Source organism: Mustela nigripes, chromosome 4, assembly GCF_022355385.1.
Source record: "Mustela nigripes isolate SB6536 chromosome 4, MUSNIG.SB6536, whole genome shotgun sequence".
Taxonomy (NCBI): Eukaryota; Metazoa; Chordata; class Mammalia; order Carnivora; family Mustelidae; genus Mustela; species Mustela nigripes.
The window spans coordinates 111,183,951-111,205,303 of NC_081560.1; the positions used below are offsets into that span (position 1 = coordinate 111,183,951).

General features: G+C 45.3%; 1 protein-coding gene across 5 annotated transcripts in view; it reads left to right on the forward strand.

Moving 5' to 3' along the window:
- The first annotated feature begins 258 nt into the window (after positions 1-258).
- Positions 259-21,353, forward strand: part of SIPA1L2 (signal induced proliferation associated 1 like 2) — a 214,622-nt gene continuing 193,527 nt past the window's right edge. For 2 of the 5 annotated variants that reach the window (XM_059397313.1, XM_059397314.1), the window contains exon 1: positions 259-360. The gene's annotated coding sequence lies outside the window, so the exon portion shown is untranslated. The remainder of the gene's footprint in view (positions 361-21,353) is intronic. The other 3 variants (XM_059397310.1, XM_059397312.1, XM_059397311.1) reach the window with 2 other exon arrangements.

Consider the following 21,353-nt stretch of genomic DNA (forward strand, 5'->3'; position numbering starts at 1 on the left):
GCAGGCGGCGGCCAATGGGAGGCCGCGGAGCGGGCGGGGGGCGGTGCCGCCGGGCGGGCGGGCGGTGGCGTCGGGAGCCGGCGCGGCAGACCGGGAGCCCGGGAGGAGCCGGCGGAGCGGGAGGAGGACGACGGAGGAGGAGGAGCGGCGCCGCGCCCCCGCCCGCCCGCCCGCCCGAGCACAGGCCGACCGCTCTAGCCGCAGCCGGCGGGTGCGGGCCGCCTCCCGCCGGAGCCCGGCGCCGGCACAGTCCGGGCCGATGGGCAGCCCCGGGCAGCGGCGGGCGGCGAGGCGGCGGCCCCGGTAAGCGCCGCGGCGCGCTCGCGGGCTTAGCAGGTCCCGGCGGACTGCGTCTCCGAGGTGCGTGGCGGGCGGGCGGCCGGGGAGCCTGGGGGTCCGCTCGGGAGCCTGCGGGTGGTGTCCGGGCACGGCCTGCGCGAGGACGGTCCCGGGGTGAAGGGGCTGCCCCGGGGGACGCCTCGGGAGCTGACGGCCGGGCCGGGGGCAGCGCCGGCGCGCGGGGCGGGGGTCCGGCGGGCAGAGGTGCCCGCGCTCCGGGGCCCGGGGTGGGAGAGGAGCCGTCGCCGCTCTTCCCTCAAAGTTATCGATCCGCGGAAAGGTTATTGCCGTCTTGGTGACACGAGCACCCCGAGGACCTCCTCTGGGTGCGCAGCAACTGCTCCGTGACTAACCGAAGAGCGAGAGAAAGGCTGCCGGACGCGGCGCAGCGGCGCGCCGGGCGGGGCGACTTGCTGAACTTGCGGCGGGGTGCCGGGGACCCCCGGGAAGGCGTGCGCCCCCAGCGCGCGCCCTCGCCGGCGCCGGCGTCCCTCTTTGTAAGACCCCGAGCCCGGGCGAGCGCCCTTCCAACTCGGCGCGACCTCCCTTCGGGGTCCCGAGGGCTCCGCCGTCTCCCCGGGTTTCGTGCCGCTCTCCATCCTCCGGGCCGGGCCTTGCCGGGTCCCCCTGTGTTACTGAAGGTAGTTTGACCGCGTCCTGGGAGTATCCCCACGAGCACCTACAGATTAATTTTCAACCGTGCCGCAAACCCAGAGAATCAATTTCGGTTCATCATCTACAAGCGAGGAGCCGATGCTTCTGGGGAAGAGAAAACAACTTGGCATTACCCCTCTGGGACATATTTGTCATCATTAACCTGCTTCAGTTAAATTAATTCAGCCCAAGATGACTCCAGTGTGAGTATTGGAAAAATCAAGTGCATTGGTCACGGAAGTGCGGTCACCAAAACATGATTTTGTGTCAAAATAAAATTCTGTATGTTTTGGATTTTTGTCGGTTAGAGTTGTCATAAGGATGGCCTTTTTTTTTTTTTTTTAAACAAAGAATCTTGACGATTCTCATACGTTTCTCTTAGTAAGTTCAAAATAGTCACTAAGATTTTTCTTTTCTTTGCCTCTTTTGTCTGCAGTTTTCATTTCTAAATGTTAACACTAGATGGCTTTCTTATGACAGGCATTTAGGAAACTAGGCTTTTTGAGTTGCCTGTCTGCAATCCGGGCCACAATTTTTCCAGTTTTGCAATTAGTAATGGGAGAAAAAAATCTCCAGAACTGTTGCTTTCTTTGAAATATAGGATTTCCACATAAAACAAACGTCTAGATTTCAAAGGTGCTAAATATTTTTTCTGGCATTCCTAGAGATGAATTTCAAGAGACAACTTGGTCACCACTATTGTCACAAATTTAAGGATGTCTGTTTAATGTTTTGATTTATTTGAGGAATACATTTGGGGAATGTATTTAGACAGCATTTTCACTTCCTATGTTTACTGCTTAATTTAGTAGTTCACTGCTTGATTCAGAGGTGGATAAAACAATATTACACACGGGAAAGTGCGGTCTTTCTGGAGTTTTGGGTGCAGAGACAGCATGGATCCTTCCTAAGATTCCGGTGATGGAGGTAGTTGGAATCCGTATGCACGATTCATCCCAAGGATTGTGTTAAGGCATATTTCTTTCTTTCTCTCTAGTTGGTACTTGGTTTTTCACTTCTAAGCACAACCCCTTATATGAGAAACACAGTAGCCTGTAGTTGGTCTTTGTAGCAGAAGCAGGTTCTCAGGTATACGTTTTTAGCCTTTTCTTTCTAAAGCAAGACCATGCCAGCCTGTCCAAATCTTGCCTAGGTAGGCAAACTTGTTCATGAGCTGGAGAGATATCTGGACTTATTTTCTGGCTGTCCTTTATTGTGTGTCTTGCCCAGCTTAAAATATGACATGTTAAATTTGTTTGTTCTAAATTAGAGAGTATTCATAAATAGCTGAAAGGGGGAAAAAAAAACCTCTAGCAAACATCTGGGAAGTAGGAAATGAAATCAGAAGCAGCTTTTATCAGTACCCACATGCTACCTATAGATGGGGTGAAATGAACTTGGGTGAGAAGCAGTGTAAGCATTTGGTCTGGAAAATAAGAGCTAAATTGCAGGTATGTAAGTACATTGGGGTACAGGCTGCAGATTTTCCCCAGCTGATTTAAGTGTATATTTTTCATCAGATGCTTATGTTTTTAAGTCTCAACCTTTCTTAAACAGCTTTAATTATGGAATGTGATAGGGGAATTATCAGAGGACCACGATTTGGCTTTTATGATTTTTACTGTAGTTAAAGCTGTGTACTGGGGGTTTATAAATTGTTTCCCCTCACCCCCTTGGGAGTGGAATGGTATTTTAAGGGCTTTCTTGATACCTGAGCTCAGTAAACACCTGTCTGCCTGGGGATCTTTTCACCTGAGGCAGAAGAAGTAATGGGTTATTCATTTTGATAATCTATCTATTGAAAGGGAGGAAATATTAGTGAGCTCCTTGAAAGGAGGAAAGCTCCTTGTCAGGTAATTGGAACTGGTCTGAAAGTGTTTGGTCCTCAAAGCTAATTTAAAAGAGGTTGTGTTCACTGCATACTTTGCAAAGAACTATGTGTTTAAATGAATACTGCCCCTCTCCAAATCCCAGCCGTTATTGGTAAATTCAGGGTGTTTTGGTGGTTGGTTTTTTTTGTTTGTTTGTTTGTTTGTTTGTTTTTAGATCGAGGAATGCATGGAGTCTTTGCATTTATGATCTCCTTGTCCTAGCAGTTTAGGGTTACAGATCCTTTCAGAGACATGCTGAGTTTGAAGAAAATTTAGATTGCTGTTGTTACTGAAAAGCAGAGCAGTTTTTGCTCTGTTTTGAACTTGAATGAAATACGACGTACAGTTCTAAAGAATACAAGGAACTGTGTTCCAGATTTTTCTAGCCCTATGAATGTGCCTCATTCCCTTGCAGAGTGATAGGATGGGGAGAGTGTTAGGCGGGAGGGACAGGAACAGCTAGTTTCCTGCCTCTACGGCCTGGCACAGGAGAGTCTGGATGAAGAATTTCCACGATCCCTTTTAGCACCAACACTTTAGATTTCTTTCACATTTGAAATAAAGGTATTGGAGTGATGCACATGACTGATGGTGATAGTTGACATTTTTAATGATTTTGTCTTTTCTTTCATTGCCTTCTCGTGTGTTTACATATGAGCATTGGTTTGATGAACTTGGTTTACCTCAGCATCAGTGATTCAGAAATCGCTTTTCTGTTCCAGTCGCGTTTAGCTGTGACCCCTTCAAAGGAGAGAGAACAATACAACGGGACTTTCAATGGTTCATAACTTCAGAGCTAAATTATTTTGGTCCTTCCTGGACTTGATTCATAAACTTTGGTTCCCAGGAGTGGGAACTTAAGTGAGCCAGAGCTGACCCACGGTAGAGGTTCTCTGTCTTGAGAAATTTCATATGTAGTGTAACCCGATGCCGTGATGCTTTCTCTCCCCCTCGTATTGGCCAAGTTGGGTGAAAGAAGGAAAGAGGCAATAAGTTGAGTCTAGTTGTTGTAGCATCTCTGTACTACAAAGGTCCTTAAGGCTACCCCTTCCTTGCTGTGTGGTTGCTGTATTTTTTTGTTTTCATCCATTTGCAAAATGAAAGAAACAGAAACAGAAGCAGATCCTAGGGATCGTCACATTTGTCAATTGGTTGATGCTGCCACACAGACGTTGAGAATGAAGGACAACAGTTACTCTCTGTGTTCAGTGCGTTTCATCAAGATGCACTGAAACATGTAGACCACCGGAAGCTGTTTGTTACCTGTAGCACTGAAATCTCTTTCTATCTGTTGATTTGCTTTCTAACCCCCTTGGTGGCCTGTAAAACAGATCTTTCTAGAGATGCACTGCAGTGACTCACGGAGCAACACCTGTCGCAGCTGGACCCAGAACTGAAGTCTTCCCGCTCCGCTTGACCTGCGTAGAGTAGGAATGCCCTTCCTTCCGCTTTGCATGTCCTGTCTGCAGTGATGGAGTCCAAGTGCGCATTCACTTTTTTGGTGGCCACGCCCCTCAGACTCTGTGAGTTTCCTGTTCGCTAAAACTCCTGAGTCCTTAATCACACGCTGCCATTAGCCACATCTTGCTTTCCTGGACAAGTGTCATTGCAAGACCTAACATGCATTGTGTTTTGTTTTGCTTTGTTTTAGCTGGTTCTACCCCTGGGGCTTCTTGGAATTTGACTCTGTTATTTAGCATCTTTGTCTGCTCTCTGAAAGAAAGGTCGTCTGCAGTGTCTCTGGAAGCTTCCAGGTTTACTGGAGTCACTCTTGGTTCTAGTTAGGTTACTCATGCACCTAATTTCTTACTAACGGGCCAGTGTCTCTGCCTTTTCCACACAGGTGGCCTGGGAGAGCATGTCAAACTTCCTTTGCTGCTTCTACAACCCAAGTTACCCTAAGACAGAAATGAGTTCCACTTTAGTGTGTCCCTAGTAATTGGAACCTCCTTTGCATGGTTGGTGATTACGAAATATTCATTTAATGAGTGACTGACTGAATGACTTAGAAAATAGGGCCCCATGTGACCTCTGACCCCTGGACGTCTTAAGCACTAAAAAGACTGTGGGAAAGAGCAGAATGTGTTGGGCTCTCTGCACTTATTTTGTTGCTGCGTGTTATTTTATTTTGCACAGCTTTCAGGTAGCAGAGAAGAGAACCATGATCTTTTCCCATTTTCCCTGTGTTTTGATTATCAATTAGTAGATACTCTTCCCTTCCAACTTCCCAAATATATTTAGTCCTGAGGGGCTTTTTGAGCTCTGCCCATTGGATTACTCCATATTTTTCACTTTTGCGTATTTGCTAAATCTGGAAGATGCTCCCGGTTAGTGGAGCTGTTGAGGCAATCAGAGTCGTCCAAAGTAGGCAGTTTAGTTGTGCGTTCAGTTACTCAGAAGTAAAAAAAAAATCTAGGTAGCGAGCCAATGTTAAAAATTGTTACTGTGGAAAGTCAGAACTCTTGGATAAATTAAAAAAAAAAAAATTATGTCTGCTGAGATGAACTATTTGTGTCGACTTAAAAAAGCATTTCTGATGGCAGAGCTTAGGGCGTAGGAGCCTGGGTAGTGAGCCTGGTGACTGCTGTCCCTGTCTTCTCTGGCGTTTGGTGGCACATTTGGCTCCTGGTTCAACAGTGCGTATTTGCACGGCTCAGGGATCACTCGGGGATATAGTCTCCTTTGTACTGAAGTTTCTAATAAGTAAATTTTTAGGAATTACAGTTTTCATTTTTCATAAAGGACAAAAGCTGTTGTTGAGTGTTGAATACCTCATTCCAGAGCAGCGATTTCTTTGTAGTAGGTTTTCTACATTTTTTTTCAACATGCATGCCCCTTCTGTACAAAATCACTTTTTTAAAAAAAGATTTTATTTATATATTTGACAGACAGAGATCACGAGTAGGCAGAGAGGCAGGCAGAGAGAGAGGGAGAAGCAGGCTCCCCGCCGAGCAGAGAGCCTGATGCGGGGCTCGATCCCAAGACCCTGAGATCAAGACCTGAGCTGAAGGCAGAGGCTTAACCCACTGAGCTACCCGGGTGCCCCCCAAATCACTTTTCTAAGTAGATGTCTGAATGTGTGTGCATCTGCATATATACAGGTTTGTGTATGTGTGTTTATGTGTACGTATGTGTACACATGTACGTGTGTAAGTGGACCATACTAAGATACAGAAGTTAAAAGACATAAAAATAGACATTTTAAGAAGGGTGGTATTAAAAATAAATAGAAGTGGAGTATTTCCTTTTGCATTTAAAGGGCTCTTCTGTTGCCCTTTGAAATGTGGGGCCCCAGTCTGGAGACCCTTACTCTCTGCCCTTGTGGATTAGAGTTTATAACCCTTTGGAAGCAGTTTCTGTGGGGCTTGTCAGCATCTAACGAGGGAAGTTTAAGACAGACCCTACCCTGGGCACCTGCGTGGCTCAGTCAGTTGAGTGTCTGCCTTCGGCTCAGGTCGTGATCCCAGGGTCCTGCTATCCAGTCCCACATTGGGCTCCTTGCTCAGCGGGGAGCCTGCTTCTCCCTCTGCCTCTGCTGCTTCCCCTGCTTGTGCTCTCTCTCTCACAAATAAATAAGTAAAAATCTTAAAAAATATATTGTTTAAAAGACAGACCTGATCCTTATGGGGCCCTCTGTTTACTATATTTCTATATTTGTTCTTTTTCAGAAGACTTTTTTTTCTTTTTTTAAACTTGGGGCTGTTCTCTTCTAGAATTGCTTATGGTTTACTTAGAAGTTTCATTGTGGGGGAGGGGGTGGGAGAATGTATTGGGGGATACCGTTCTCCTTGGACCCTTTCTGACTGAACTCAGCTGTTGAAGAAGCATCCTACTATGGCACAAAGCCCACACCAGCCCCCCGCTCAGGGGAGAGGGATGTAACTAGTCATTTGCTCATCTGGAAACTTCTGAAGAGTAAGAACAATTTTTTTAAAGTGGTCTCCACACCCAGCATGGAGCCCTACACAGGTCTTGAACTCACGCCCCTGAGATCAAGACCTGAGCTGAGATCAAGAGTCGGTTGCTTAACCAACTGAGCCACCCAGGCACCCCTGCAGAGTAAGAACGTAATTAGAAGTACAGATTAACAGTACAGTCCTGCCTCTGTGTGTCATTGGCTAGAACTGTGGCACACACCAGCCCCTCCTGCAGGAGAGTTAGGGAGCCTAGCCCCCCAGCCTCTCTAGAGCCCCTGGCTGCCCTCTGAACTAGCACCTCCCACCTCACCCTCCCTGCTTTGTACTTTCTGCTCCCTTGTACTCTGCTTGACTTTAATCTGTAGCACTTAGGATTGCCTGACATTTAATTGCGTGTGTGTGTGAGTGTGTGTGTGTGTGTGTGTGTGTGTCAGTTAGGCTCCACACCCAATGTGGGGCTTGAACCCACGACCCTGAAATCAAGAGTCACATGTCCTACCGATTTTCATTATTCTATGATTATCTTCTGTTTCACCTCAATAGGACATAGGAGCCACACGGGAGGGCCATTTCTGTTTCACTCCTGTCTTGCCTGTACTTCCAGGGATTTTGCCACATAATATGCTCTTAGCAAATAAATATTTGTTAAAGGAATGATGGAGAGCCATGGCTTTTAACATGAACCAAGTGTCTGTCTTGGCTTTTGTTGAGCTAAGTAGTGTTGCCACAAACATTCTGTTTATTTCTTCTATAAATGGCCTAACAACCTTTTATATTTCATTTTAAATCTTTTTTAAGGCATTTGAGATGACCTGTGATTGGACTTTGATACCAAACTAGTGAAAGTGGAGAAGTATTTCTTTTCTTTTTTTTTTTTTTTTAGATTTTATTAATTTATTCAACAGAGAGAGAGAGATCACAAGTAGGCAGTGAGGCAGGCAGAGAGAGAGGGAGAAGCAGGCTCCCTGCTGAGCAGAGAGCCTGGTGCAGGACTTGATCCCAGGACCCTAGGATCATGACCCGAGCCAAAGGCAGAGGCTTAAACCACTGAGCCACCCAGGTGCCCCAAAAAGTAGTTCTTGAAGGGAGTGATAGTGGAGATCCGTCTCTTCCTTGAGGACCTTGGTTATCCTGCTCAGAGGGCATGCTCCGGGATCTGGGGCACCCTAGGGATGGCCTTCTTTTCATGAGAGAGTGGTCTGCACCTTTCCCAGGTTTCAGAGTCTCAAGTGCACAGTCCTGTTCAAATCCAATGAGGCCGCAGTTCACTTAACCCTGGTTTGGGCGCATTAAGAAAGATGACTGGGAAGACATGATTTCCGAATTGCATGTGGTCACCTGTGGTCTTTCACCTGTCAGTCCGTTAGCCACGATCATCTCTAGAGAAGACAGTGATTCTGGAACCTTATCAGCAGGTTACTGTGTACCTCATGTTGACTTAGCACTTCTGAGGATTTCAAGTACATGAGAGTTACTTAGGCCTTAGATTAGTAGGTGTTCAGGAAGCATGAAAGTCTCTTATCTTGAGTATTCTGAAACGGTATTAATTCCGGCATTCGGGGGTTCAGGGCGCTGTCATTCTAGCTCCTGTTTGTGTCAATCTGTGTTACGATGTGCCATGAGGAAATTGGAGGCATGATTGAGCAGCTCAGCTGAGTAATAGTAAAACCACCACATTGACCAATCGGTTTTGCTTACTTCAGAGCTGTTGGAAGTCCTTTGTTGGAAACGATGCATCTATTTTCATGTGATCGTAAGAGTGAGTGATGGAGACCAGCGTTTTTGACTTAGGAATGGAATAAAGAACTGGGGAGGGGTATTCTTCAAAAGAAATGCAAAAACCATTGTTCTAGAACTTTCATTGGTGTTCTCTCACATACTTAAACCAAGAACCTTGTAAATCGATGGGATGACCCCCTTTCATGGACACAAAAATGAAGGCTTAAGGAGAGAACACGTGCTTTTCTTAGTCTTCGACTTTAAACCCTGTCTCTTTGCTCCAAGGACAGGTCCCTTTCCTCTCTTCCCAGCTGCCCGATAAGGTGTGGTTGGTTCCCACAGATCTCGGAAGGTGCGAACGCAGGGAGGGAGGAAGTAAGGAAGCTGTGTGCTCAGGAGAATGGCGGGATCCAACCGGCTGCCCCTGAAAAGGGGCGAAGGGGTTGCCCAGGGTTGGGCTGAGTAGTCTGTTCCTTCAGCCAGAGGATCATCTGTTATTAATTAGAAATGTTGTAATTTGTGGTGGGGTAGCCCATTGAGTGTGGTTATCTGTCCTTTGTTGGACAGCAAGTGGAACATTTCTTGAACTCCTGCGTCTTTGCCAAGATTAAAAGAAGTATAAGAGGAAAACAGTTTTTGTTTTGCATTTATACTTTGGCAGATTTGCATAATCTCTGTTTGAGTCAGTTGAATGTGAAGCCCTAAATAAATTTCAGGCATTTAAATATTTAAAAGGATTCATCCACAGCCCTTTACTCACCCAAAGAATGAGAGCTTTGCAACAAAGAGCAGAACCCCCTTGCAGATGTAGCCCATACAGACTTTGTTCACCTTGTCGTTGAATTATGAAACATTAATAGCAAAGCTAGAATTGGAACATCCGCTGAAATGCTCGGCTGGCTCTCTTCCAAAATATTGTTTCCCTGGTAGAGAAAGCAGGACGGTCTGTTGAAAGCTGGCAGTTAGCCAGGCCGAGGGGCTCTGACGCAATCACCGCAGTCCCTACTTTGCTAATTTTAGGGCAGTTAAATCTGGGTGATGTCTGATGACTGCTGTCGCCGCGCGTCTGGTGGCGTGGAGCTTTCCAAACCCATCCTCCGAGCCTAGCATCACCGTCCGCGCTCGGCTCCCTCCGAAGTGAGCCGAGGAGCAGGGGCGATGTTGGGCTGGCACAGGAGATGGAGTGCTGGGGAGCCGGGCCCTCACGAGGCTGCAGGAGACACCGCCTCAGATCTCACTATTTGCTTTGTCACCCCGTCAACAAATCCCTCTCTGAGTACACTTGGCCGTGGGAGGTGTCGGGGATGGAGGCAAGTGTAAATAGAGGCTCCCGCCTTCCCGCCTTCCCAGGGCAGCCCGAGGACAACATTCTCGTGTTTTTCTTGCTCTGCCTGCAAGCGCTGGCTGGTTTCACGCCGGGCTGCTGCTTCCTGCCTTCTCCTTTTTGGGAAAAGGGAAAACGGAGCAGGAAGATGGTAATTTTTGGAAAGCCATTCAGAGCCCTGTATGGAGGGTCCCCCGGGTAGAATTTTCTGGCTCTTGCAGGAGAAGGAGGTGGAGGCGAGGAGGGCTTTCTTGGCTGTGTCCACCCCACTGAGCTCCCTGGACGGTGAGTGGAATCCCGTCAGAAAATAAGGACGTGAGCCACACAACCTCCAGGTCTGATTAAACGCTGGCCTCCTGTGGCTTCCCAGTGGGGTGTGAGACCTGCAAGGCCAGGGGCCTGTGACTTCATCCCTCCCCCCCTTACATGCACCCCAGATGAGCAGCCGGCACAGCTAGCACAGTCACTGACTCACTGCCTTTCTGGCCTCAGAGGGGCCCTTGCACTTGTCCTCAAATCAGACTTCTTCCTGTGACTGATTCAGACACTGAAGAGACTGCTTGAACAGCAAGGCCCCATGTGCAAGGCCGCGGGCCACCTTGTAGGGCGGTAAGCTGCTCACCCCTTCCCCTGTCCGCGTTCTGGCCACGTGTCAGGAGGTGAGGATCGTGTCCGCGGAAGACACCCTGGGATGGATGGACAGACGCTGTAGCTTCTTTCAGCCCAAGGCTCCCCGGGCTGCGGAGAGTGTGGGGGGTTTTGCTTAGTCAGGAGAATGCTCGAGAAGACAGGACCCGAGCTACACTTTGGAACACGGATAGGATTTGAATTTTCTATGAGGGGCCCTTGTGTGCAGTGACACTCGAGGCTCTGCAGGGACGAGCAAATGCAAATAAAACCAACACTTAGTCGTTCATGGGACCCTGGTGTTGTCCACAACCCACTCTGCCTGAGATGAAACCCACCTCCTTGCCTGGTTTAGGTTTTGCAACTCCCAAAGTGGGTTTTTATCATGAAAGCAACATCACGGAGAAGTGACGGATGGTATTCTTGACGTGGTAGTTGACTTGTCTGTCGTGGAGATAGTCAGTCTGATGTCCCCCCATGGGAATTTGTTAAAGGCTCTGGAGTGTGTCATAAACCTGAAGGAAAAATATAGAAAGTAAATGATAAGCTTTTTAAAAAAAATATTGACATAATAGATAACATTGTATTAGTTTCAGGTATACATAAAAACTGACATTTCTGTGCATGGTAAAATGATCACCACAATAAGTCTAGTTACAAAATTGTTTTTTTGGGTGATGAGAACTTTGAAGATCTACTGTCTTTGCAACTTCAAACATACTATACAGTGTTATTTACCGTAACACAGTACATTACATCCCCAGGACTTACTTAGTTTTTAACTGGAAGTCTGTGCCATTTTGACCATGGTGTTTTGGTATAAAATTACTGACTCTGTTTCAATTGTTTGTCCAGAAAATATACACACAGTATTACAGTTGCAATTCAAGGTCACATGTTTTAAGACTTTAGGAATTTATAACTTTTGGTAATTGATTTACCAAAGTGATTTATTTGAAAATTATTCTGAGTAATCAAAATATTCAACCAAGACAGCAGGCTTGGGAAGCATGGCTGTGGACAGTGAGCCCTTACCCTGGGGAGCACTCATCCCCCACTGGGGTCTCTCCGGAATGTATGTTAAGTTTCTCTCCAGGCTCTGTTGCGTGAGCTCACCTTCCCTTTTAAGTGCCAGGAAGATGTAGTAAGTGCTGGGTAAGATGTGCATTCTTCCTTAAACTCTAGAACAAGAGAGCTCAATGTAATCACTGGGTACTTGCTCTCAGGTTGTTATCATACAGATTTGCAAACATGCAGATAAGTTGTAAGGATTATGTAGTACACCGGACATCATATACCCACCTCCTAGGTTGTAGAAAGTGTTAACATTTTTCTCTATTTGCTGTATGCATATCTATCCATCATTCCACTTTTGGGGTGTGTATTTTAAAATAAGTGGCATACATCAGTGTACTTCTGCTAAACACATCAGTGTATGTATCATAAATAGTTTAAAACTTGATTTCTTTTTTGAGTTAAAATTTATAAAATGAAATGCGTACATTTTAAGTGTATCGCTATGAGTGTGGTATAAATGCATCCACCCCTTTAACTAATGCCTCTATTAGGATCTACCTACCACCCCAGATTTTTTTCCTGCCCCTTCCCCATCAGCTTATCTCCGCCTCCCTGCCAACCCCCATCCCGAGCAACACTGTTGTATTTTTTTCTTTGCCATAGATAAGTTTTGCCTGTGTTCAAACATCCCATAAATGGAATCGCGCAGTATATACTCTTTTGTGTAAAACTTCTTTCTCTCAGCGTATTGTTTCCCTACTTTGTCGTATGCTTTTAAATATATTACAGTGGTCGGCTGGCCTTAGCTTCGCCTCGGTCACGGGTCCTTTTGAAAGGTCATATTGTCAAGTGATTTTAGGAGAAATTTCTTTAGGGCATTTCTATATTTTTCTTAAGTCCCATCCTCCCCATTGTGAACAGGGGTGTGTTTTACACTTAATTTGGCCATTTTCTACCTGGGTCTCTTCTTGCATACCACCTGTATGTTCGGGAAATCAGTCCGCAGACACTTGCGCAGGGTGGGCTCAGGCTGGCGGGAAGCTTTCAGCGGAGCCCTCTTGCTTCTGAAGAGTGGATCGACGCATGGACCATTTACTTGTGTGTGCTACTTGGAAGATTTTAGGTAAAAGAAAATCCATATATTTATTCTTGCAAAGTCTGCTCTCTTACCTTTGTGATTAACTTCTAAGAGAGGTTTGACATAAACTAGATTTTGTAAGGCATCTCCGAGGGATAATTTCTAGTTCAAATGCAATAAATTATTAAAGCTAAAATTTCCCGAGTTCAGATTTATGCACTATATGGGGGAGACTGACCAATGAATCCTAGAAAAATTAGGAGATTTTTAAATTACCTATGGTGAGGAGGTACTCGGTAGTGAAATAAAATACTAGCTGACTTAGGAAAGTACACGCTAGATCTAACTGACCCTGCCCTTGGCTTTGCCCACTGTTACTGAAGCTCTGAGTTGCTGAACCTCTAGCTAGAAACAGACTATAAGTTTTCATCAATAGTACTCGCTTATTGCTTTTTTGTTTTTGTTTTTGTTTTGTTGTTTTGTTGGTATTTTTAAAAGTATGGGCTGTCTGGGTTAGGAGGTAGTATCTGCTATAGAAGAGACTCCATAACGTGGGTCTAGACAAGAGATAAACCGGCTTCTTTCCACCACCTGTGTAGATGGGCTGCACAACTCCACCTGACATGCATGGGCCCAGGTTCTTTCCATCTTGTTTCTCCACCTCAGGGCCTTGGCTGCATGGTGGGGGGGGGGGGGGGGTGGGGTGTGTCTGTACTCAGCCTTGCCGAAAAGGGACGGAGGACCTAGACGACTGCACCTAACTTCAGGGGGTGCGGGGGAACGAAGACGGTATTGTGACCGTGCTCCCACTTCTGTTCCAGGTCCATGGCATTGGCCCTGCCCGTAGTGCTGAGGGGGCTCAGACATCTTGCTTCATTTGTCCCATACTTACACGTGTTCTTTTGTGCTGTTCTAGGGAGGGACTCGGGTTACAGCGGTGAGTAGGCAGACACGGGGGTTGCTCTTACAGCACTCGCATTCTGGAAATATAGTAGATCTTCTAATAATACTCCTCTTAGCAGATTTTTTTCCCCCTAATGGGAGGCAGTACTGCCTTAAAGTGCAGTTGAGTTCTGGGTGGAGGGAGGGAGGGTGAAATATCCTAATAATGGGATTGCAGCAGATTCTGCGACTCTGAAAGAAATGTTTCTGGGGACATGGATTAGGGGATGTAATAAAGGACCTCGTCCCCTGTTTAAAATGCAGACTCATAATAGAGGGTTTAAGAGACACTTAATGAATGGAATAATGGAGATCATTTATTCTGGAGCCAGGGGGTTCCTTGGGAGCAGAAACCTTTTGAATGACTGTAGGGTGCTTTGGGCTGCCTGCCATTCAGGAAGAAGTTCCACTGGCATCCAAGAAGGCCAAGGGCCATCTCCCACTTGGAGAGGCACTGTGATGGGGTCACGGAGCAATTTGTCAGGAAACGGTTGTGCATGTGATTTCCTCTCCTACCTGGTGAGCTCGTGTTATTATACTGCTTTGGCCCCCAAAGAACCTGGAACAGGCTATCTGCCAGCACCTTGAAAGGCTCTTGATGTGACAGCTGATGGGTCCAAGTGGCTGATTCAGAGACCATGTGGAGCAGATCGTGAGTCTGTCTGGGCTCGGGGGGCCAAGGTCATGGGTGCCGAGCATGCGGAGCTGGAGAGTGGTCGCCGCATCTGGGCTCTCTAGAATTATCTGGCAAGCTCCCAAGCCTGGGTAGACTAATTCTGGGGTTACCAAACAAAGTAAGTTCCTTCCAGAGGGCTGCCTCAGGACACCCAGAGTGTGCTCTGAGCATGAGTCTGTTTCCCTCACAATGTTGGACAGAAAAGATTTCCTTCCACTGCCCACTTTCTCCCTGTTGAGGGGACCACATCCAGCTTGGGATCCGAGCTTTTTCCCTGGAGGCCAGGAGTGCTCATGGTCTCGAGTGAAGGTCTGCAAAAGAGCGGAGATGTTGTGAGTCCCTTGGCATTTGTCATTTTTGCGCTAACAGATTAAAGGGGGGAGGTGGGAATCTCTCGGTTGGCATAAATGACACGTAACATTTTTTTAAGGATGGGAAGGCTGAATGGTTTTTCTTTTTCATAGGAGCATCCTGGCATTTTGGATAATTCATTTCCTCCCGATGGCTCTCTGCTCAGGATATGTTACAGATGGGTTATGCTGATTTTGCTAATTTTTGCCAATAACTTAAGCACGGAAGGAGTCGGGGAACCTCCCGAGCGATAAGAACACAGCTGCTAAGGATAACTTTGAGGGAAGAGGAGCATTTCTTGAGCCTTTCAGATGATTTGGGGGGCAGGAGCCATGCTAAGCTGCTGCAGATGGTGTGTTTTCAACTTACACTGGCAGTTTGGAAGGTTTCTTTTCTTTTTTCTTTTTTTTTTCCTTTTTGTTCCTAGTGAACAAAAGAGCAGTGTGGAGCTTGATCAGCTGGATCAAGTGTGTATAAATTCTAAGGACGATGTCTCTATCTTAGCTGAAATATTAATCGTACATGGAAGGGAGGGAAACGGGGCCCGGTGATGTATTGGCATCTGATTAAACCCCGTATCCAGCAGCCTCTAGAATGTGTGTGCTTTGACTTTCCCTCAGTGGATAAACATTTACATTGGCCTTTGCCCTTATAAATTCACTGTTCCATCCACCAACCCAAACCAGAAGAACACTTCTGCTCTCGCTGTCCGGTGAAGTATTCCGCAGCCCACATAGGGAGCATGGGCCTGCCTTTCACGCGTGAAGTTCGTTTTTTAGTTGGAAGGAAAAAGGGAACTTTCCAAAGGAGGTTTCTCAGGGCTCATGCCTTCATGGGGATGGGGGAGGAGACACCAAAGAAATTGCAAATATTTGGGGCGCCTGGGTGGCTCAGTGGGTTAAAGCCTCTGCCTTCAGCTCAGGTCATGATCCTGGGGTCCTGGGATCGAGCCCCGCATCAGGCTCTCTGCTCAGCGGGGAGCCTGCTTCCTCCTCTCTCTGCCTGCATCTCTGCCTACTTGTGATCTTTGTCTGTCAAATAAATAAAATCTTTAAAAAAAAAAAAAAGAAATTGCAAATATTCTAATAATCCTCCTCTACGTAGTTTTCACGCAGCGCCCTCCCACTGTGCTCTGTTATCCTTGGACCCAGAGCAGAGATCTGCGGGCCCTGGCCTCTTCTCCCTCTAGGTGATTCTTAGACTGTGTGTTCCGAACTGTCTTGGCCTTCCTGTGGCTCAGATGCTGGGCGTGTTCTGGGGGTTAGAAAAAGCACGTAGCTCCTGCGAGATGGTATTCTGTGCTCCCTAAACCGAGACCAGCTAGTCTGACCTACTTCAAGACATTTTACTTTGTTTTTATTTTTTTTTGGCACTCTTATCTTTTTTGTTCTTGGATTGCAGAACTTAACTGGAGGTTGCCAGAAGTCTGAGCCTCCTGCTCTTGTCTTTAGAGTAGGGTCTCTATTGCCTCAGTTTACTGTTGTCGTTTTAGTTACTGAGGCACCAGAATGCGTTCTGGACCGTCACCAAGTGGAATCAGGGTCTTAGCGGGCCCTGAGATGCAGTTTGCTTTTGGTGTGTCCCTAATGCCTGTGGGCTCCTGCCTGGGACCCAAGGCCAGGTCCTCCTGAGAGCTCAGCCCTCCCTGTCGACAAGGGTTGAATCCTTGTTGCACTCTTCAGAACGTTTCAACTCTCAAGTAATTTGCAGCTCCTCCTTTCACACCTGGGGATACACCTCTTGACTTCATAACGAACGTGAGAGATTGCTAGAGAACATCTATAACTTTGCTTTTGACTTCTTGTCTGGGACTTCTGCAGCCTTTACCATTAGGATACCTTCTTTTTTTTTTTCTTTTTTCTTTTTTTAACATAATATTAAAAGTCTTTTAGGCATAGTAACATGGTCAGTAATACCTTTGGAGTACCGGCATGGGGAAATGCACTTACAGGACGGCGTTCCTGCTTAGCAGCTCCTCTGATTAAGGAGCATAAGGTCCCAGAGCAACCATGGCCCTCTGTGTTTTGGGCCCATTGTTAGACCATATAGATTTTTAAAAAAATATTTTATTTATTTACCTGACAGAGAGAGAGATCACAAGTAGGCAGAGAGGCAGGCAGAGAGAGCGGGAAGCAGGCTTCCTGCCGAGCAGAGAGCCTGATGCAGGGCTTGATGGCAGGACTCCAGGATCATGACCTGAGCCGCAGGCAGAGGCTTTAACCCACGGGGCCACCCAGGTGCCCCTGGATTTTTTTTTTTTTTTAATTTTTTTAACTTGTAGAAATGTAGGTTAAAGTTACTGTCTGGATAGAGGGGATCCCCCCAACCCATCCACTCCTTGCCCTGTGGTATTGCCTTATTCTGTCTCACATTATGTATTCACTTAATTCTCCTTTTATCAGGCCCCTCCCCGGGCATTCTGATGAATTCAGAATGCATGAATTCAGAGATGGTTCATCCTCTCTGCCCTGAGGACTGATCTCTGAGCTAGTCCAGCGGCCTGGTGTTGGGTGTAGGTGCCAGCGTTTATGGTGACCTGTGTGGTATGTGCAGTTTCGTTCATTTGTTTCGACTTGGGGACAGGTAGCCGCGAGCTTACAAAGATTGTACTGTTTATCAAAATCTCTTAGTATAATTTCTTAAATATTTGATTAAACAAAAACTACACTAATAACCAAGGATGTGACCTCCCTGACATCTTTGATGACCCTGAGTGTACTCTCTCCCCTGACATAGGTACTACCAGAGTTAAAGATACACACAGTGGAAGAGCCTAAGCTTTTATTATGAGACTTCTCATGGAAAATTACATTCCTATACATGTGATCGCAATAAAACATAGGAAGGAAGAAAAGCATTTAAAGAATCGTGCCTTTTGCCCACTGGAATTATGACTACGGGACATGAATGAGTCACAGTTACATGCATGACTTTGTTCTATGATTGTAACTGACTAACATTTATGAGTAAAAAAGCAGTTCCTCATACTAAATGCTCATAATACATTTTGAACAAATACCATGGGTATCAGTACAGTTGACCCCTGAATAATATGGGGTTAGGGGTGCTGACCCCCTGCCCGGTTGAAAATCTGCATGTAACTTTTGACTCCCCCAAAACTGAACTGCTTATATCTCAGAAGCGTTACCGATACCAATGATCACTGACCTTGTATGTTATGTGTGTTAAATACTATATTCTTACAGTAAAGTGAGCTAGAGAAAAGAAAATGAAATCAAGAAAATCATAAGGAAGAGAAGGCACATTTACAGTACTGTACCATGTCAAGAAATAAGTGGGCCCACGCAGTTCAAACTTGTGCTGTTCAAGGGTCAACTATTTTTAGAGATTGTAATGTGATAAGTGTGCTTGCTTGCTTCTTGCTTATTAATTAATCAGGGTCAGATTAATGACATGCTATTTCCGGGGGATAATAGGTACTAAATAGTTTCTGTGTTCTGCTTTAATAATACTCATTGGAGGGAGACCCTCTGCCATGAGGCACTCGGATGGACATGGAAGAAGAGATTTTAAAGCACTTTTAGCCAGTTCAGTTTATGTAGCATTTTAAACTTTTATCTAAAAATAAACAGGTGATGTATTTCAGAATCAATCTTTGATCTGTCATTGGTGGCCAATCCAAAAACTGCTTCTGTCAAGTAATAGACTATTTGTGTTTTAAAGAACAAAAGGGATTTTGTGTGCTTTTGTGTTATATTTGACAACAGACTATGTGGTATCCCATTGTAATACCTTCCTAATGATCACGACCAGTCACGTGACTTACTTACTGTACCCATTCAACAGCTTCTAACCTGGTTTCCAGGTCGTTTGATGTGGGTGGCTATCCTGAGTTAGCTTTCAGAGAAGCAAGATTAAAATTGTGGAATACAAACCATTGGAAAAGAGGTTTCCCCCCCCCCTTTTTTTTAACAGTTGCCTCTTCTAAAGTGGGGTGGGGTTGTGGATTAGTGTTAGATAATGTATTTGATGTCCTGAAGACTGATGCATAGTAAGGGGGTAGCTAGATAGGGAAGTTTTTACAAGATTTATTTTTGTGCTGGGAATTTAAGTCAGTGCAATAGAATGTTATACTCCCTTGGGCCAGGTTGGCCTGCCTAGAACAGGGGAGTATTATTTCTGGCTCCCAGGTCCTTCTACTTGTAGTGCTGGTCAGCTTTCCCCTGTACACAGACCACCTCGTGTGTGCAGAATTGCACGGTGTACAGCATATATGGGTGCACTGCATATAGAGGAAAAGCTGTGCTAATTTGAGTGGCCCAATAATCCCCCAAATACAAATATGTACATTCATATATACATATATTTACATACATACATAAACACACATATAGATACATGTATATATGTATAATTTTTTTAATAAGAGGAGGGCCATATAAATGGCTAAGGGATAGGTGAAGGGATGATATTAGAAACTAGACACAATCCTGTGGATTCCAGCCCACATTTTATTTCTGTTATTTGGAGTTATTGGTACCTGTGGCAGGTGATCTGTCTTCTGCAGTAGTCCCACACTGGCCATCTCTCCCCTGGTGAGAAGCTATATCTAAGGTTCTCTGTCGGTTTCCCTTAGAGGTGAAAGACGGATGGAGTATGGGTAGGAGAGGAACATTGCCGGGTAACCTTGCACCTGTGCCTGAAGACTTCCAGCGAATTAGCTCTTCCGTGGTACTGGGTGGAACATGAAAGGGGAAGAAGAAAAGAAGGCACAGGGAAGTTTTCCTTGATGCTCTGCATGGTGAGCCTGGCTTCCCACGACTTCTAGGTTAAGCTCTGTGCACCTTTTAATAATGTAGAGGCTAATAATTGCATGGGGATTTGGGGTGGGGAAATTAGCCCAATGACCTCATCACAATTGGCCCAAAGACACGTGTTTAAGGATGCTCAAAGCAGTATTAGTTATGATGTGAAGAACTGGAAAAATATTGGCGGTAAGGCATGAAATGATCGTTCTCCATATGATCAAGTAATTTAAACCAATTAAAAATCTTGTTTTATGGGGCCACTTAATGACATGGGAAAATGTGCACAGAATATTAAATGAAAAAATTTCTTGCTAAGCAGTATATATATAATAGATCCCAATTTTGCAGGAAAATTAAATATGCATATGCATTCTCAGAATAAGGATACATTAAAGAATTTACCGTGGTTATTACTTATGGTTATATGTAATTATCATCTTCTGTTTGCACTTGTTTTCCAGTTTTTCTAAAATGAACATATTAATTTTGTAAGAAGAAAAAACATGGTATTAAAGTATTTGAATTATATGACTCAGTTGTGTCCCCTGTTAAGTGTACCCTTAAAAAAATAGCGTGTTTCAGTATGGTTTCCTGGTTGAAGAGAGTCTGGGTTTATTTTATTTTAATGTGTAGTCTTCCTGATTTTTTATTTTTTGAGTATATTTAACAGAAGTATTTAAGGTCAGTATTTAGCAAACATTCATTAGATACTTACTATGTCTATTAAATATGTTTTTGGTATTTGTTCTTTACCATGAAGGCGTTTGTAATCTGAGTTTAGTATCATGTAGGTCGACTCTCTGAAAAGTCACTTGCTGTTACTGTATGTTTAGAGGTTAAGCATTATATTTGTTTCGCCTTTGACTATCTTCTGCCCTTTAAACTTGTTACACAGGAAGTAATATGTATTTGTATAACTTAAGGGCATTAAATTAATTTAGTTTCAGGAGATTCCTTCTTTCTAGTAATATCATTTATTGGTAAGGCATTGAATGCTTTTATATATCTGTTCTGTGTCATGCCCATAGCCACTATTCCTTGACAACCAGGACATCTTTCTTAGTTGGTAGAAGAATGAAGTCAGAGACTTTGGCATTTACTTTCAAAATACTGTTGTTGCTCTTTACTTATTGTCGAGAGCAGAGGCACCTTGACTCCCGAGAACATCCGTGTGTTTTTGGCAGTCTAATTGCCAGCCCTTTGATACTGTGCTTTTTGACATTTACGTTAAAAATAAAAATTAGCTAATTTGTAAGTTATAAGGTCTCAAAAAGTAGTTCATTCTTCTTTCACGGCTGTTAATGCTTCTATTAAAATTCTGAAATGGCTTATTAAATTAAGTGCAGTGTCAAAGGCTAATTGTCTCTCTGTGAATTATCTACACGACTTACGAAAGCATGATTTAAGAATTATGTTTGAATAGCAACTCTGAAGCCAGGTTTCAGTATGTATCAACTTGTAATGATTGTGGATGAAGAGTATTAAGAGATGACTGAGTCCACGCGTGTGCTTCACAAGACACCCCTAAAATATACTCAGTGTTAATGGCCTTGAAGCCGCATGCCCTCCTTGGCAACACACGTTTGGGGGACATGCATGTAGTTTGACTGTCCCATGCGGCACAGCCTGACGGATCCAAAAGCAGTGGCCATCTTTGGCTGTAGTGGCAGCTAGTGGACTTACTGTGGCCCAGGTACAGTGATGAACTGCTTTGACCCTGACTGAGCTCCGTACTTAGGCAAGTCATACCTTGATTTGCACAACTCACCATGGGGATTTGATCCCTATTGTGGACAGCGGTCGTGTGCCCCCCAGTGGTGTTTATAAAAGTGCTTTGCAAAAAAAAAAAGAAAAGGAAAAGTGCTTCGCTTGCTATTGGCACACAGTAGGCCCTCAGTGACTGCTGATTTCTGTTCCTCCTCTGCGTTACTGAGCGCCTAGCCTGTGAGCTGGGTGTCCACTCCCTTATGGATGTGCAGGGAGGACAGGCGTCTGGAAAAGACATGAAGAGGCTGCCCCTGGGAGCTGAGTGAGTGTTTAGTGAATCCAGCTTTTTTGAAAGTCAGAAC